The sequence below is a fragment of the Macrotis lagotis genome, chromosome X (assembly GCF_037893015.1).
Source record: "Macrotis lagotis isolate mMagLag1 chromosome X, bilby.v1.9.chrom.fasta, whole genome shotgun sequence".
Lineage (NCBI taxonomy): Eukaryota > Metazoa > Chordata > Mammalia > Peramelemorphia > Peramelidae > Macrotis > Macrotis lagotis.
In genome coordinates this window covers 589,289,420-589,306,414 of record NC_133666.1, presented here as the reverse complement: position 1 = coordinate 589,306,414, position 16,995 = coordinate 589,289,420, and the positions used below count along the sequence as shown (strand labels likewise).

The following is a 16,995-nucleotide window of genomic DNA, read 5'->3' as shown; positions in this document are numbered from 1 at the left end:
GGCATCCTATATCTCTCTCCTCCTCTTCATGATTAAATTCCTTCAGAAAGCTATCTACAATCAGTGTTTTCACTTCCTCTTCTCTCACTCTCTTCTAACTCTTCAGCAAAGTGGTTTCTGACATTATCATTCAGCTAAAACTGATCTCTTCAAAGTGGCCAGTGATCTTATAAAGGCTAAATCTAACAACTTCTTCAATCCTCCTCCTATCTGACCTGTTCATGATCTTTGACACTGTCAATCACCTTTTCTCCTGGACACGCTCTCTTTCCTAAATTCAGACATTTCTCACTCACTCTTCTCCCCCCCCCCCAATGAGATGATAGTGCTCCTTTGCTAAGGAGGACAAAGCTACTTAATGACGGTGCAACTTAATAGCTGGTTCTGTTCCCTCTACTTTTCTCCCTTTATACTATCTCACTCGAGGCAGGAAGAAATAAACTCAAATAATGTCTCTAATACATCTAGCTGTATGTCTAGGAAAGTCCCTTAGTTTTTTTTTTTTACCTCAATTTTCTCAGCTGTAGAGATCTTAACAGCACCTACACCTAACAGGGTTGGAGCTATATAAATATTAGCAATGTTGATGATGATTGACCAAAGGGATATTTGCAGAGAAAAGAAGAAGAAGAAGAAGAAGAAGAAGAAGAAGAAGAAGAAGAAGAAGAAGAAGAAGAAGAAGAAGAAGAGAAGGGAAGGGAAGGGAAGGGAAGGGAAGGGAAGGGAAGGGAAGGGAAGGGAAGGGAAGAGAAGAGAAGGGAAGAGAAGAGAAAAAAGAAAAGAAAAAGAAAAGAAAGAAAAGGAAAACAAAACAAAAGAAAACAAAAGAAAAGCAAAGAAAAGAAAAAATTTCTGCTTGCAAAACTTTCAGTCTCCTTGGGGGTGGGTGGGGAGTAGTTCAAGTGTACACAGATAAAAGTCACAGTTCATCCTGTCAGTAGGCAGGATCATTGAGTCCTGTTTCTCCTAAAACAGAGAGCAGGTAACAGAGATGTGTTCTCCAGGCTGTACAGCAAACACACAGCACTCCAACCACTACTATTTCTTGAGTTTTGTCCATCATCTCTTATCACTGTTTTCCCTCAACTCTTTTCCACTGACCCCTTCTCTATGTGTGATACACCTTGTTTATAACAGTCAGTCATTTCATTAACCAAATACCTTAGAGATTCTTAAAAATCATGATAAAATAGGGAAGTATGAGAGACATACAATGATGCAGTATTACAATCACCTAGTAGCTTCAAATTCAAATGCAAAGTGATCATTTTGTTTTATTATTTGATTGTGTAAAGTTCTATTAATGACTTTTGTGTATACATCACAGTTACTTCCTGATCTATCCCGACTACCACTGTTAATTGTCTTGCAACAGCAATAACAAAAAATACCCAATTCCATGCATTAACTGTGTCTGACAGAGGATGCAACATGTGACTTTGCTGTTTTCCTCCTCTCTAGAAAAAGGAAAGACATACATTTCTCCATCTCTTCTCCAGGGTCAGGACTGGTCAACACAATTACAAAATATTTCACTTTTCCATAAAACAATCTTTTTAGCTCAAAGTATTTTTTTCTCCCTCCTAGTATCCTAAAACTGAGATAGAGGAACAATGGACAGAACACCAGATTTGAAGTAAAGAAGACCTGAGTTTAAATCTGACCTCAGACACATTATAGTGGAATAGCCCTAGGCAAGTAATTTAACCAAATTTCTTCATCTTCAAAACTGGACACTGATAATAATTACTTCACGGGTTTTTAAGAATAAAATAAGATCATTTTATAAAGTATTTTGCAAACCTTAAAGTGGTATATGAATGATATTATGTAATAAAAATTGTTATATATAATACATAAGTTATAAAATGCCATTTACTATTAATTATTATTGTCTATCATGCCAGTTAACTCATGAATAGACAGAGCATCTTGAAGTCCCCTCTAAATCTCAGCAGATAGGGTAAAGTATATTGTTTACCATAACTTTCTTCTTTACCAGTCTCATGCCTCCTGGAAATAGGGCCATCCACCTCTATTTCTCACACCTGGGCAACATGCATATATGTGAACTTCTGCAGGGTAGTAGACTGGGGAAGCTGCCCTGCTCAGTGCTGCAGATGGAGACATGGTAAGCATCTCTTAATTGTCACTACATCTTAATCTGAAGTCTTTGATTCTTTGTAGTTCATTTCACTGGATAAGGAATCTCATTCCCCAGCATAAACACTAGACCAGTTCACATTTTAATTTTATCTCAAGCTGAGCAAGTGATGGGTAAGTTGTCATGATTAGAAGAATAAAGGAGATTTTTGCACATACTACTTTCCGAGAAAGCCTTATCTCACCCAGGCTCAGTATGCCACTTCTTCACCATCTCCATACTATTTGACCATGTGCGTTGATTCTGAAACATGCCCAGAATGCCCTCCTGCTTCATTTCTGACTCCTGACTTCCTGCATAGAAAAATGATACTGATAATATTCATATGAAACGTCTCATTCCATAGAGCAGGTAGAAAGAGGGTGGTCTAGTGTTCCTTCAAAGTTCATTTCAATTTTCACTTTCTGCCGGAAGCCTTTCTCTACCCCTCCACCACCTTGCCACTGCCAGTATCTTCCTTCTGAGATTGTCTTTTACTACATTGTATAGATTTTGTATATGTATTTTTGGTAGCTTTCTCTTTCATTTGAATATGAGCTCCCTTAGGGCAGGGATGATATTTTCATCTTTTTGTATCTTCAGCCTACAGAATAATGTCTGATACATAATAAGCCCTTAATAAATAACCTTGACCAAATGAATTTTTATTTTTTCTCATAACATTATGATTACAATTCTGACTTTTTGGAATCATGTGATACAAGGTAAATTTTGTTCCAGACTTTTTTTATTCTAAGTCTGTCTTACTTTTTATATGTGTTTCTTGTAAGTAACAGATAGTGAATGCTGAAAAACTTTCATAACATGTATCTGGAAAAACAAAATATCAATTAAAAAGAACTGCTATAAATATTTTTTGTGTAAATAGATCTTTTCCCTTTTTTGATATCTGGGATACAGACTTAGTAGTGGTATTGCTGAATCAAAGGATATGTAGTTTTATGGCTCTTTGTATACAATTCCAAATTATATAACTTAAAAATATGCATCACCATCACCATCACTTTTAACCTCTGTAACATGAAAGTTACTAAATGGTTCAATTATTTAAATATAGACAGAAATGTGGCCTATATTTAGCCAAATGATACTATTTTTTAACTTGTTCAGGCTTACAACCAGATAGATAAACAGAAAGACAGCAATAGAAATGTGGCCTGCATTTAACCAATTGCTACTATTTCTCTAACTAGTTCAGGTTTATAACCAGATGAATAGATAAACAGACAGACAAAGATGGACAGAGAAACGGATGGACAGACAGAAAGACAGAAGATATATATATATATATATATATATATATATATATATATATATATATATAAAGATACATAGACAGTTAAGTATTTGAATAGATTCAAGTTGATAAAACAGAAATAATTGATTTGGCTTTTAGGTGATTTAAAAGTAAATAGTTATGAAGAGTTGAAAGTATCAACATGGATCTTTGAAACTGAATTCAAATTCAAATTTGAAATTTGAAATTGATAACAATTAACTCTAAATTATGAAATACTGCCAACTAATAGTCCTTGAAGGAAAATTTTCTTGAGATTTAAAATTTTTTCATTAATGATAAAAATCCAGATTTCAGGCTGATTGTAGAAGTTGACCTACTTCACTATCCCCTAGCTCTGATTCTACCTACTCCACCCAGAGGAGGGTCATGAGAGAATATAGGTAGGGAGACCTTAGTTTGGAACTTGATTCTAATGAGAAGGAATGTTCCCTCTCAGGAAACCAGAGCATCAAATTTGGAATGTCATTAATGACAGTTATACACCTTTATGGAAAGTAAGTACTTGCTTTTTCTTTTTTCTTTTTTTTTCCTTAGGTTTTTGCAAGGCAATGGGGTTAAGTGGCTTGCCCCAGCTAGGTAATTATTAAGTGTCTGAGGCCAGATTTGAACTCAGGTACTCCTGACTCCAGGGCCGGTGTTCTATCCACTGAGCCACCTAGCTGCCCCAAAAGTAAGTACTTTCTAAGATCATCTAGACTGCTTAGTCATCTTTTGTAACCCACACCATTACAAGTGTAGATAGTGTAGGTATCATCCTGGTTATGCAGTGAAGAGTATAAGAATTCATCTAAAAGTATAAACTCTTCACAGAAAGTTCTGGAAATTTTAGTACAATGTCCATTTTATGGAAAAAATTTTGAAAGAGCTTTCTTCAGAAGACACCAGAGAAAAGAAGGGACCCGGAGTTTCAACAGTCAAATTTACATCTATCCCAAATCCTATCTACTAGAATGATACCATTGCCCCAAATGGAGTATAACTGGCTCGTACAGAGTACAGGGGCTATGGGCATTAAAAATGACAAATGTAGGCAGTGTCCAACAAAGGACAACAATTCTTTGAATGCGCAGACATGTGATAGACAGCAGATATTTGGCCCTAGCAGCCAAATAGTTTCACAGGCTTCATCAAAAGATAATGCAGACTTTTCAGGAACATACCAGACTATCAAATACTAACCTTCCACAGAGTGTAGGAATGATATCTCCAGCCATTCTGACATCTCAGTCAAACTAAATAGATGATCCACAGTGGAAAGGAGAAATAAGACTGATGAAAATACAGATACCACTCTAGAATGCTATAGAAATAAAAACATTTGCTTATAGTTTAGGAATAATATATGTAATAAATTGTGACTATGAAAATTATGAAGTTATACATGGAATGGTATATATTTAAGCTACATCCTGAGTTAATTTGGTCTCAACAAGCTCCAGTCTTAAAGATTTATTTTTTCCTTAATGTTTTTTTTTTGTTTGCAAGGCAAATGGGGTTAAGTAGCTTGTCCAAGGCCATACAGCTAGATAATTATGAAGTGTCTGAGACCAGATCTGAACCCATGTACTCCTGACTCTAGGGTCGGTACTCTATCCACTGCGCCAAATAGCTACCCCCTCCTTAATGGTTGATATATAAAAACTAAAAAGATGAATATCTGTTAGTCTGGATTTACAGTAATTTACTAATATTCTTCTGGGGTTTCTGAATGAACTATCATATTAATTTCTTGTTGAATCATTTCAGTCACTTTAAATTCTTCATGACACCATTTGGGGTTTTCTTAACAAAGATACTGAAGTTATTTACTATTTCCTTCTTTAGTTTATTTTACAGAAGAGGAAACTGAGGCAATCAGTGTTTAATGATTTGCATAGAGTCCCATAATTAGTAACTGTCTGAGGATTGATTTGAACTCATGTCTTCCTGATTCCAAGCCTGGTACTTTATCCACTGTGTCACATTGCTGTTAAGATTTCAGAATGTAACTATTTTCTTGATTTTTGATTGATTTGTACACCAGGATGAGTTTTAACTCAAGAAGAAGAGGAAAAAGAAGAGAAGGATACTGAATGATTTTTTCAAATAAATTTATTTTTCCAACTACATGTAAGGAGAGTTTTCAACTATTTTTTTCTTTTTTTTTAAATTTTTATTAAAGATATTATTTGAGTTTTACAGTTTTCCCCCAATCTTGCTTCCCTCCCCCCACTCCACCCCACTCCTTCAGTCTTTACTTTGTTTCCATGTTGTACCTCGATCCAAATTGGGTGTGATGAGAGAGAAATCATATGCTTAAAGAGAACAGAATTCTCAAAGGTAACCAGATCAAACTATAAGACATCTGGGTTTTTTTTTCCAAATTAAAGGGAATAGTCCTTGTACTTTGTTCAAACTCCACAGCTCCTTATCTGGATACAGATGGTACTCTCCTTTTCAGACAGCCAAAAATTGTTCCCAATTGTTGCACTGATGGAATAAGCAAGTCCTTCAAGGTTGAACATCACTCCCATGTTGCTGTTAGGGTGTACAGTGTTTTTCTGGTTCTGCTCATCTCACTCAGCATCACTTCATGCAAATCCCTCCAGGTTTCCCTGAAATCCCATCCCTCCTGGTTTCTAATAGAACAATAGTGTTCCATGACATACATATACCGCTGTTTGCTAAACCATTCCCCAATTGAAGGACATTTACTGGAATTCCAATTCTTTGCCACCACAAACAGGGCTGCTATAAATATTTTTGTACAAGTAATGTTTTTACCCTTTTTCCTCATCTCTTCAGGGTATAGACCCAGTAGTGGTATTGCTGGGTCAAAGGGTATGCACATTTTTGTTGCCCTTTGGGCATAGTTCCAAATAGCTCTCCAGAAGGGTTGGATGAGTTCACAGCTCCACCAACAGTGCAATAGTGTCCCAGATTTCCCACATCCCTTCCAACAATGATCATTATCCTTCCTGGTCATACTGGCCGATCTGAGAGGTGTGAGGTGGTACCTCATCGAAGCTTTAATTTGCATTTCTCTAATAATTAATGATTTAGAGCATTTTTTCATATGGCTATGGATTGCTTTGATCTCCTCATCTGTAAATTGCCTTTGCGTATCCTTTGACCATTTGTCAATTGGGGAATGGCTTTTTGTTTTAAAAATATGACTCAGTTCTCTGTATATTTTAGAAATGAGTCCTTTGTCAGAATCATTAGTTGTAAAGATTGTTTCCCAATTTACTACTTTTCTTTTGATCTTGATTACATTGGTTTTATCTGTGCAAAAACTTTTTAATTTAATGTAATCAAATCATCTAATTGGTTTTTAGTGATGTTCTCCAACTCTTCCTTAATCATAAACTGTTCCCCTTTCCATAGATCTGACAGGTAGACTAGTCCTTGATCTTCTAATTTGCTTATAGTATTGTTTTTTATGTCTATGTCCTGTAACCATTTGGATCTTATCTTGGTAAAGGGTGTGAGGTGGTCTAATCTAAGTTTCTTCCATAATAACTTCCAATTATCCCAGCAGTTTTTATCAAAGAGGGAGTTTTTATCCCGGTGGCCTGACTCTTTGGGTTTATCAAACTGCAGATTACTATAGTCCTCTCCTGCTTTTACACCTAGTCTATTCCACTGGTCCACCACTCTATTTCTTAGCCAATACCAAACAGTTTTGATGACTGATGCTTTATAATATAATTTTAAATCAGGTAATGCTAAGCCACCTTTCTTTGCTCTTTTTTTCATTAAGCTCCTGGCAATTCTTGACTTTTTATTTCTCCATATGAATTTACTTACAATTTTTTCTAGCTCATTAAAGTAATTTTTTGGAATTTTGATTGGTAGGGCACTAAACAGTTAGTTTAGTTTTGGTAGAATTGTCATTTTTATTATATTAGCTCTCCCTATCCATGAGCAGTTGATATTTTCCCAGTTATTTAAATCTGATTTAATTTGTGTAAGAAGTGTTTTATAATTGTTTTCAAAAAGATTCTGAGTCTGTCTTGGCAAATAGACTCCCAAGTATTTTACACTGTCTGAGGTTACTTTGAATGGGATTTCTCTTTCTAGCTAGTCATATATAGGAAAGTTGAGGATTTATGGGGGTTTATTTTATAACCTGCAACTTTGCTAAAATTGCTAATTGTTTCCAGTAGTTTTTTAGATGATTTCTTGGGATTCTCTAGGTAGACCATCATGTCATCTGCGAATAGTGAGAGTTTTGTCTCTTCCTTCCCAATTCTAATTCCTTTAATTTCTTTTTCTTCTCTAATTGCTGATGCTAACATTTCTAATACAATATTGAATAGTAGTGGTGATAATGGGCACCCTTGTTTCACCCCTGATCTTATTGGGAATGCCTCTAGCCTCTCCCCATTGAGTATAATGCTTGTTGATGGTTTCAGATAGCTACCGCAAATTATTTTAAGGAATAGTCCATTTATTCCTACACTCTCTTAGTGTTTTTAATAGGAATGGATGCTGTATTTTGTCAAAAGCTTTTTCAGCATCTATTGATATGATCATATGGTTTCTGATAGGTTTGTTATTGATATAATTGAGTATACTAACAGTTTTCCTAATATTGAACCAACCCTGCATTCCTGGAATAAATCCTACTTGATCATAATGTATTATCCTAGTGATGACTTGTTGTAGTCATTTTGCTAAGATTTTATTTAGGATTTCTGCATCTATATTCATCAGGGAAATAGGTCTATAATTTTCTTTCTCTGTTTTAACTCTTCCTGCTTTAGGTAGCAGTACCATATTGGTTTCATAGAAAGAGTTAGGCAGAGTTCCATCTTTCCCTATTTTTCCAAAGAGTTTATATAGGATTGGAACCAATTGTTCCTTAAATGTTTGGTAGAATTCACTTGTGAATCCATCAGGCCCTGGAGATTTCTTTTTAGGGAGTTCAATAATGGCTTGTTGAATTTCTTTTTCTGAGATAGGGTTGTCCAGGTATTTAATCTCGTCTTCATTTAACCTGGGCAACTTATATTTTTGTAAATATTCATCCATTTCACTTAGATTATCAAATTTATTGGCATAAAGTTGGGCAAAATAATTTTGAATTATTACTTTAATTTCCTCCTCATTGGTAGTGAGTTTACCTTTTTCATTTATAATACTAGCAATTTGGTTTTCTTCTTTCTTTTTTGTAATCAAATTGACCAGAGGTTTATCAATTTTATTGGCTTTTTCATAATACCAACTTTTGATTTTATTTATTAATTCAATAGTTTTTTTGCTTTCAGTTTTATTAATTTCTCCTTTATTTTTTAAAATTTCTAATTTGGTATTTGATTGGGGATTTTTGATTTGTTCTTTCTCTAATTTTTTTACTTGCATGTTTAGTTCATTGATTTCCTCTTTCTCCAATTTATTCATATAAGCATTTAGAGCTATAATATATCCCCTGAGAGTTGCTTTGAATGAATCCCATAGGTTTTGGTATGTTGTTTCATTATTAGCATTATTTAGGATAAAATGGTTAATTCTTTCTATAATTTGTTCTTTGGTCCACTCATTTTTTTAAAATGAGTTTATTCAGTTTCCAATTTGCTCTGGGTCTATATCTCCTTGGCCCAGTATTGCATATGACTTTTACTGCATTGTGATCTGAGAAAGATGTATTCAATATTTCTGCCTTTCTGCAGTTGATCATTAGGTTTTTATGTCCTAGTACATGGTCAATTTTTGTATAAGTTCCATGTACAGCTGAGAAAAAGGTATATTCCTTCCTATCTCCATTCAGTTACCTCCATAAGTCTACTATATCTAATTTTTTCTAACAATCTATTTACCTCCCTAATTTCTTTCTTGTTTGTTTTATGATTTGATTTATCTAGATCTGATAGCAGAAGATTGAGGTCTCCTACTAGTAGAGTTTTGCTGTCTATGTCTTCCTGTAATTCTTTCAGCTTCTCCTCTAAGAATTTGGGTGCTGTCCCATTTGGTGCATATATATTCAATATTGAAATGACTTTATTGTCTATGGTACCTTTTAGGAGGATAAAGTTTCCTTCCTTAACTCTTTTAACGCTATCTATTTTTGTTGCTGCTTTGTCTAAGATAAGGATTGCTACCCCTGCTTTTTTTACTTCAGCTGAAGCAAAATATATTTTGCTCCAACCTTTTACCTTTACTCTATATGTATCTCTCTGCTTCAAATGAGTTTTTTGTAAGCAGCATATTGTAGGATTCTGGTTTTTAATCCACTCTGCTATTTGCTTATGTTTTAAGGGAGAGTTCATCCCATTCACATTCAAGGTTATGATTACTAATTCTTTGTTGCCCTCTGTGCTATCTTCCCTCTGTTTGTATTTTCCCCCTTTCCCCCCCTTTTATCCATATTCCCCAGTATTTTGTTTTTGAATACCACCCCCTTCAGTGTGTTTGCCCTCCTATATCACACCCTCCCCTTTCTTTCCCCTTTCCCTGTTCCCTTCCCTTCCTTTTATTATTTCCCCTTATTTCCTCCACTCCCCTTCCCTTTCTCAGTCCCCCCTCCCCTTTTCCCCTTTTACTTCTTGAAAGGTTAGATGTTTTATAAGTTAACTGAGTATGTGTAGGTTGACTTTAAGCCAAGTCTGATGAGAAGAAGATTCAGGTGTTTCTCCTCCACTCCCTTCTTCCCCTCTATTACCATAGGTTTTTTGTACCTCTTAGTGTAATGAGATTTGTCCCATTCAATCCCCTCCCTCCTCCCATCTCTTTCCTGTCCCCCTTTTTAGGGAGGTAGTGTATTTTTTTTAGATCATTCTATCTAAGTCATAGAAAATTCTGAGTGTCTGTCCCTTCTAGTTCAGTATATTCTGTTGAATAGAGTCCAAATTCCTGAGAGTTATTAGAGTCTTTCTCCCCAGTGGAGTTAAAGCCAGTTATATCCCATTAGATATCAGTCTCATGGATATGGATGTCCAGCATTTCTGGCTAGGTACATTCTCTCTGTTAGAGTTACATTTCTCAGGATTTATGAGAGTCTCTACAACCCCCCCATGCTGGGATGTAGCCAGTTTCAACTTGCTGGATTGCATTTTTTTTTTCCTTTTACCACCCCCCCCCTTTTTTAATTTTTTTCACCTTTTCATGTGTCTCTTGAACCTCCTGTTTGATATCCAAATTTTCTGTTTAGCTCTGGTCTTTTCATCAGAAATTTTTGGAATTCTTCCATTTCGTTAAATGTCCATCTTTTTCCCTGGAAGAGAAGGCTCAGCTTTGCAGGAAAGTAGATTCTTGGCTGCATTCCAAGCTCCCGTGCTCTTCGAAATATCTCGTTCCAGGCCCTTCGATCCCTTAAAGTCGATGCAGCCAGGTCCTGCATGATCCTTACTGTGGCTTCTTGATATTTAAATTGTTTCTTTCTGGCTGCTTGCAGGATTTTCTCTTTTATCTGATAGTTCTGCAGTTTGGCCACAACATTCCTTGGTGTTTTCATTTTAGGATCTTTTTCCTGGTGGGGATCGATGTATTTTTTCAATAACTACTTTGCCCTCCGATTCGATGATGTCAGGGCAGTTTTCCATCACTAGATCCTGTAATATTAAGTCCAGGCTTTTTTTCTCTTCAATGTTTTCAGGAAGTCCTATAATTTTCAGGTTGCCCCTCCTCGATCTATTCTCGAGGTCAGTGGTTTTGTTGATGAGGTATTTCACATTTGCTTCTATTTTTTCTATTTTTTGATTTTGTTTAACTGACTCTTGCTGACTCGTGGAGTCATTAGTTTCTGTAGACTCCATTATTTTTTGGGGGGAGGAGTTTTCTTTTCCAATTGGTCAGTTCTACTTTTGAAAGAGCTTTCCATTTGACCAATTGAGGTTTTGAGAGAATTAATTTCTTTTTGCATTTGCTCATTTGAAGATCTGAATTATTCTCATTTTGTAATTGTCCAATTGATGATCTGAGAGATTTATTCTCCTTTTGTGTTTGTCCAATTCTACTTTCTAAGGTTTTGTTTTCTTGTTGCAAGGTTTAATTGTCTCCCCCAAATTTTCCAGTTGATTTTTAAACTCCTTCCTTATTTCTTCAAGGAAGTCTTTCTGTGCTGGAGACCAGATTGTATTCTCCTCAGATGTTCCAGGTCTCTCTGGGTTGGGGTCTTTCCCTTCCAGTAATTTTTCTATGGATCCACCTTTCCGCTGACCCCTCTTCATTATGCTAAGTCCTTGAGTTGGGTGGGGCTGGTTCACCTGGGCTTGGGATCTCCAAAGGCTTTACTGAGTGCAGTTTCTCTGGCTGGCCAGTAGGAGGAGCTGGTTGCCCTCTCTGGAGTGTCTGTGACCTTGGTTGCAAGTCCTTCTCCCTTTGCTTGAGGGAGGGAATTGGGGCTATTGAATTCTTTTGCCTTCAGTCAATGGTGGGCTTTACCCTGGCCTGAGGTGATTCCTCAGCTGGGCTGGTTCTTTTGCTCACACACCTGGGCCTGAGGCAGAAGTAATTTGCATTTGTTTGGGAGGAGGCCTCAGTGCAATGGAGGCGTGGGCTCAGAGTTTCTCAGACCTGAGGAGCCCAGGGATGGTGTCCGCAGCTGTCCTGCACCAGACCTCTCCCCGCAGCCCCTTCCCCAAGCTCCAGGGGGACAGCACCAACACCAGTGCCTCTGCTTCCCCGCGGACCCAAGCCCCCTTCATCCAGCCCCACCTCTGATCCAGCAGGTCCGGCTCTCGTGCCCTCAGACTCCCAGTTCCGATTCAGCTGTTGGCTGATCCCAGGCTGATCTTCCCTCGGAGCTCAGACTCACCTGCCAGTACTCTGACAAGGCTGCTGCGGGAGACAAATCCTAAGGTAGATTTTCCTCTCCTGGCTTTTCTTTCTGGATTTCCTGGTTCAGATTTCTTTTAAGAGGTTATTTTCATGTGATAGATGGGGAAGAGATCAGGAGACTTTAGAACTGTGCCTGTCTTCTCTCCGCCATCTTGTCCGGAAGTCCCTCAACTATCTTTTTTTTTTTTAAGTAAGATTTTGAGTTCCATAATTTCCCCCCTCCATTCCTTCCCATCCTCTTTACTCTAGACAAACTGTAACATAATAAAAGGTTTATCCTTCATTTTCATAGAAAACCATGACACCAAGGAAGTGATGCCATGACAAGCACATGAATTGGATTTGAGTGAGGGGTGCTGTGCTAAGTCACCAACTTCACTTTCTACTCCAGAACCATCCAGATCCAGTGACCAGTTTTGAATCTGGATAACTAGAGATGATTCTAAATGCTAGGCAATCAATGTTAAGTGACTGGCCCAAGGTCACACAGCTATTAAGTGTCAAGTGTTTAAGGATGAATTCACACTCCCATCCTCCTAACTCCACAGCCAGTGCTCTATCCACTATGCCACCTAGCTGCCCTTTAATCATATATAGACTATAATATATAACTATGTAACATATTTCCATAATAATCATATTGTGAAAGAAGAATCAGAATAAAAAGGGAAAAATGAGAGGAAAATAACATAAAATAAATTTCAAAAATTGAAAATAGTATGCTTTGGTCTGTATTCAGACTCCATAGCTGTTTCAGTTAGGAACCACAGCTCTTACCTGAAATCAAATAGAACTAAGAATGCTTTAATCTATTATACCTATATTGAGCCAGACTGTGCCCTTAGGCTTATGTATGGAGGACTAGCTTTGGTGCTATTACAACCATTGTCTCTGCTTCTTTCTTTCATAGTATATTTCTCTAACCGTGGCAGATAAAGTTTTAATATTTTTAGTAGAATGAATCTCCAGCAACAATCCAGTACCTCTGTACCACTACTTTGGGGGTTTTTTTTGCAAGGTTATAGGGTTAAGTGACTTGCCCAAGGTCACACACATTTGCACCACTATAATAGGATATAAACATGAAATATCTTACTGTTTTCAATATAAAATAGTAAGCAATTTTATAAACTAAGCAACTAAGTAGATTAGTTTTAACAGTTACATATTTTGCATTTAAGATTAGGCTTTTGAAATATCTTAGAATAAGATTTTAGGCTGATATAAAGACAACAGCCTCCTAAGGAGGGAATTAAGACAAAGTTACAAAAATTTTCTAACAACGGACAAATATGTAAAAGAACTTTTTGATTAAATAGAGTAGAAAATTCAGGAAACAACAAGATCAAACTGTTATCTCCAAGATATAAACACATACACATACATACATATATGATTTCCAAATGTTTCTAATGGGAAAATAAATTTTAAAATCTGGATTAAGGATTTTATGTGTAAAATTGAATTGAGATATGTAAATTATTTTCTTATTTGAAGCATCTGTTTGCTAATTTTAAAAGACAGAAGGGTCCATTTTTTCAAGTTAGACCCTCATAATTTTTTTTCATTCTTTCTTCAGCCTGCTATTGACAGTCTCTCTATCAGATACAAAGCTTAAGTAAAGATAGAAACAAGTGTCATGTAATAATTGACATTTTCTGGTTTTGGGTAAATTATGGGTTATTAATTTGGTGCTCTTACAGTTGTTATTAATAAGATCAGAACCATAAGACTTGAGTTGGTTTTCAATACACGAACTATTTATTGGAAAAGTAAATTTAGAAGACTGTACTAAATTTTATTAAGTCTTATTACTGGCAGATTTTAGCAAAATTACCTAGGATTCTGTTCAAATGACTTAGAACCAGAGAAACAAATCTATTTAGGAGAAATACTTTTCAGAGCTACCCTGAAAATGAGGGCTATTCCAAAATGTCCAGGAGAAGTTATTTCTAGGACCAGATAACTACAAGGGCTCTGGGATGCAATTCACTAATTAAATGGACATTGGAAGTGACTTACTAGAATTCAAGGCGATTTTATGTTATTTAATAGTCATGATAATTATTGTGTTGTTTTGACATTTTTTCACAGTCCTAACATTTGTTGAGTTTTCTTGGTTACCCTAGTGACATAAAATTTTCTCCTCTCAAATTAAATACAGGGTGAGCTTTCTAAAAATTTTAACTATAGCCTGACTCGGTATTTAACAAGGTTGATTTCTTTAATGGATTAAGTGCTTCTGGTCCCTATTTCCAAATTTTGGGTTGGCTTTGGAAAAGGGTACAAAGAAACTTATCATTTGAAATTAAGAAACTCCCCAGTCCATCTCCTCCCTCCAAATCAAAGTAAATTCTTTAGCACAAATGACTTTCCCAAATCATATGATCTTACAATTTATGAGAGCTTCACAAAGAAGGGATTGTAATACGATTAATCAGTCTTGTTATCTGATCAGGAAATTTTGTGATAAACCTACATAAAAATCGAATGAGGTATAACAGAAAAACAACTACCTCTCTCAGATAACTCTTCGTGAAATCCTTCTTGGTTCACTTGGCTGCAGGGAAATGGACTACTAGCCATCCTTGGTAAATGGGTTCTGACTTCCCTCTGTCTTATTATTCTTTTTTATACTTTTGCCTTAGTTGCTGTATTAAAGTTCGAAATTTGCACCAGAAAAGTAAATGCACACTGCTGATAATGACCATACTAAAAATCTTAGAAATTACCTTATGAATAGGTGATCCATGGGAGACTTGTCTCTTATTGATCAAAAGGAGGAATTGAGAAAATTAAATTGACATAGTCTTCATTTTTGTAATTGATTCGATTCTGTTATCACCACTGACATTTTGTATAATTGACTAAGTCACATTTCTTTGTCTTTGAGTTAAGTTCAGAAGTTAATAGGTTCAGAAGTTCAGTTTTCCCCTGAGTTAAACTTAAAAGTTCAGTTTCCATATAAATCACTTTAATTTAAAAAAGTTTTTTATCTCTGTAACACTGGTTATCCTTTGAGGAAATCTGGTCTGTTATCACTGTGACACTAACTAATCATACAGAGTGTGGAGGTACACCTGAAATTAATGTCTTTTTTTCCTATGAGTTACCCTGACAGGAAGGTACACTGGACAGATAGTAAAGCCCATTTGCTGATAGGAGTCTATCAGGAGTCTGAAATGAGACAAAGTCTTGCTCTTTCCCAGATGCTTTCACTGGGCTTCACTGACTGATCTTGCCAGCTGTACCCTCTCCCCAAAACTGCAGCAAATCAACCTTTCAGTCAATTGTTCCTGCAAAACGTTCTATTTTTGATACAATGATCCAAGACAATTCCGAAGGACTAATGATGAAAAATACTATCCATTCCCAAAGAAAGAATTGATAGTGTCTGATTGAAACATTCTTTATTTTTTTAACTTTCTTATTTTTCTTGAAGGTTTTTTCCCCTGGTCTATATTTCCTTTCACAGTATAACTATTTTGGAAATACATGATGACACATGTATAGCCTATATAAAATTGTTTACCTTCTCAATGGGGGATGGACTAGGAAGGGATGAAGGGAGAGAATTTGGAACTCAATTTTTTTCATTTTTTGTTTTTTTATTTAGGTTTTTATTTTTGGTAAGGCAAATGGGATTAAGTGGCTTGCCCAAGGCCACACAGCTAGGTACTTTTTAAGTGTCTGAGGCCAGATTTGAACTCAGGTACTCCTGACTCCAGGGCCAGTACTCTAACCACTGTGCAACCCAGCTGCCCCCAGGAACTCAATGTTTTAAAAATAAATGATAAAAATTGTTTTTACATGTATCTGAGGGAAAATAAAAAACTAAATAAATGTTTTAATGTTTTAAAAATACCAATTGTCCAAAGACTGTCCATTCTTTTTCCCAACCCTTCACCAAATCTTCCCTTTGTGGTTTTCAAGCATAAATCTCCCCTGCCTCTCATGAACTGTAGGTACTTTGTACCTTGTATTAGTGTCTTATTTTCCTCCTAATGAAACTTTTCTGCTTTACCCAGTCCTCTGCATTCTGAGGAATGGGTTCATTTAATTCACAAGATAGTCACCAGCAATGGGCTTTCTATAGTACCCAGATGGCAGGAGGGGTTGTTACTGACTCTGCTTCCCAAATTTCCAGTCAATCATATTGTTCCCCACATCTATTGTCCTTCTGATTTTGTAACCAATCATGCTGTTTTCCTCTATCTTCTAGTTTGAGAATATTCCTTCCTTTGTCCATAAAAATAATCTGTCAACCCTTATTCAAGGTCTTTGATCTGCTAAACAACTAAATATCTCATTTGTTGATAACTGCTAGTTTTTCCAATAAACTGAATGTCCCTGGAACTTTGTTGCTTTAATTTCCTTAATTTCAATAGAGATGTTAGGATCAAATATAAAGTCCACTGTTTGGCACTAAAAACCTTTCAATACCTGGCCCATTCCTATCTTTCTAGCCTTTTCATACTCCCATTCATTCAGTGACACTAACTTTGATGCAGTGGGTGACATGACAATCTACCACACATACTTCCTTCTATCTCAGGGCCTTTGAACTGGCTGTCCTCCATGTCTGGAATGCTCTACCCTCTCAACACTGCCTCAGTTCTCTTGTCTTCCTTCAAGATTCAGCTTCAGTCTTCTACCAAAGATTGTTCTGATTTTTCCCAGATGTTTGTACCTTCCTTCTGCTTTATATTTATCTTAACTAGCATTTATGTGTCCTCTAGCCCATTGTCTGCACTTGGGCAGTGACTGGCAC

General features: G+C 36.2%; 1 pseudogene; it reads left to right on the top strand.

Annotated features, from left to right (window-relative positions):
- The window catches only part of LOC141499390 (cyclic AMP-dependent transcription factor ATF-1 pseudogene), a 36,130-nt pseudogene extending 31,370 nt beyond the window's left edge, over positions 1-4,760 (top strand).
- Positions 4,761-16,995: the final 12,235 nt, after the last annotated feature.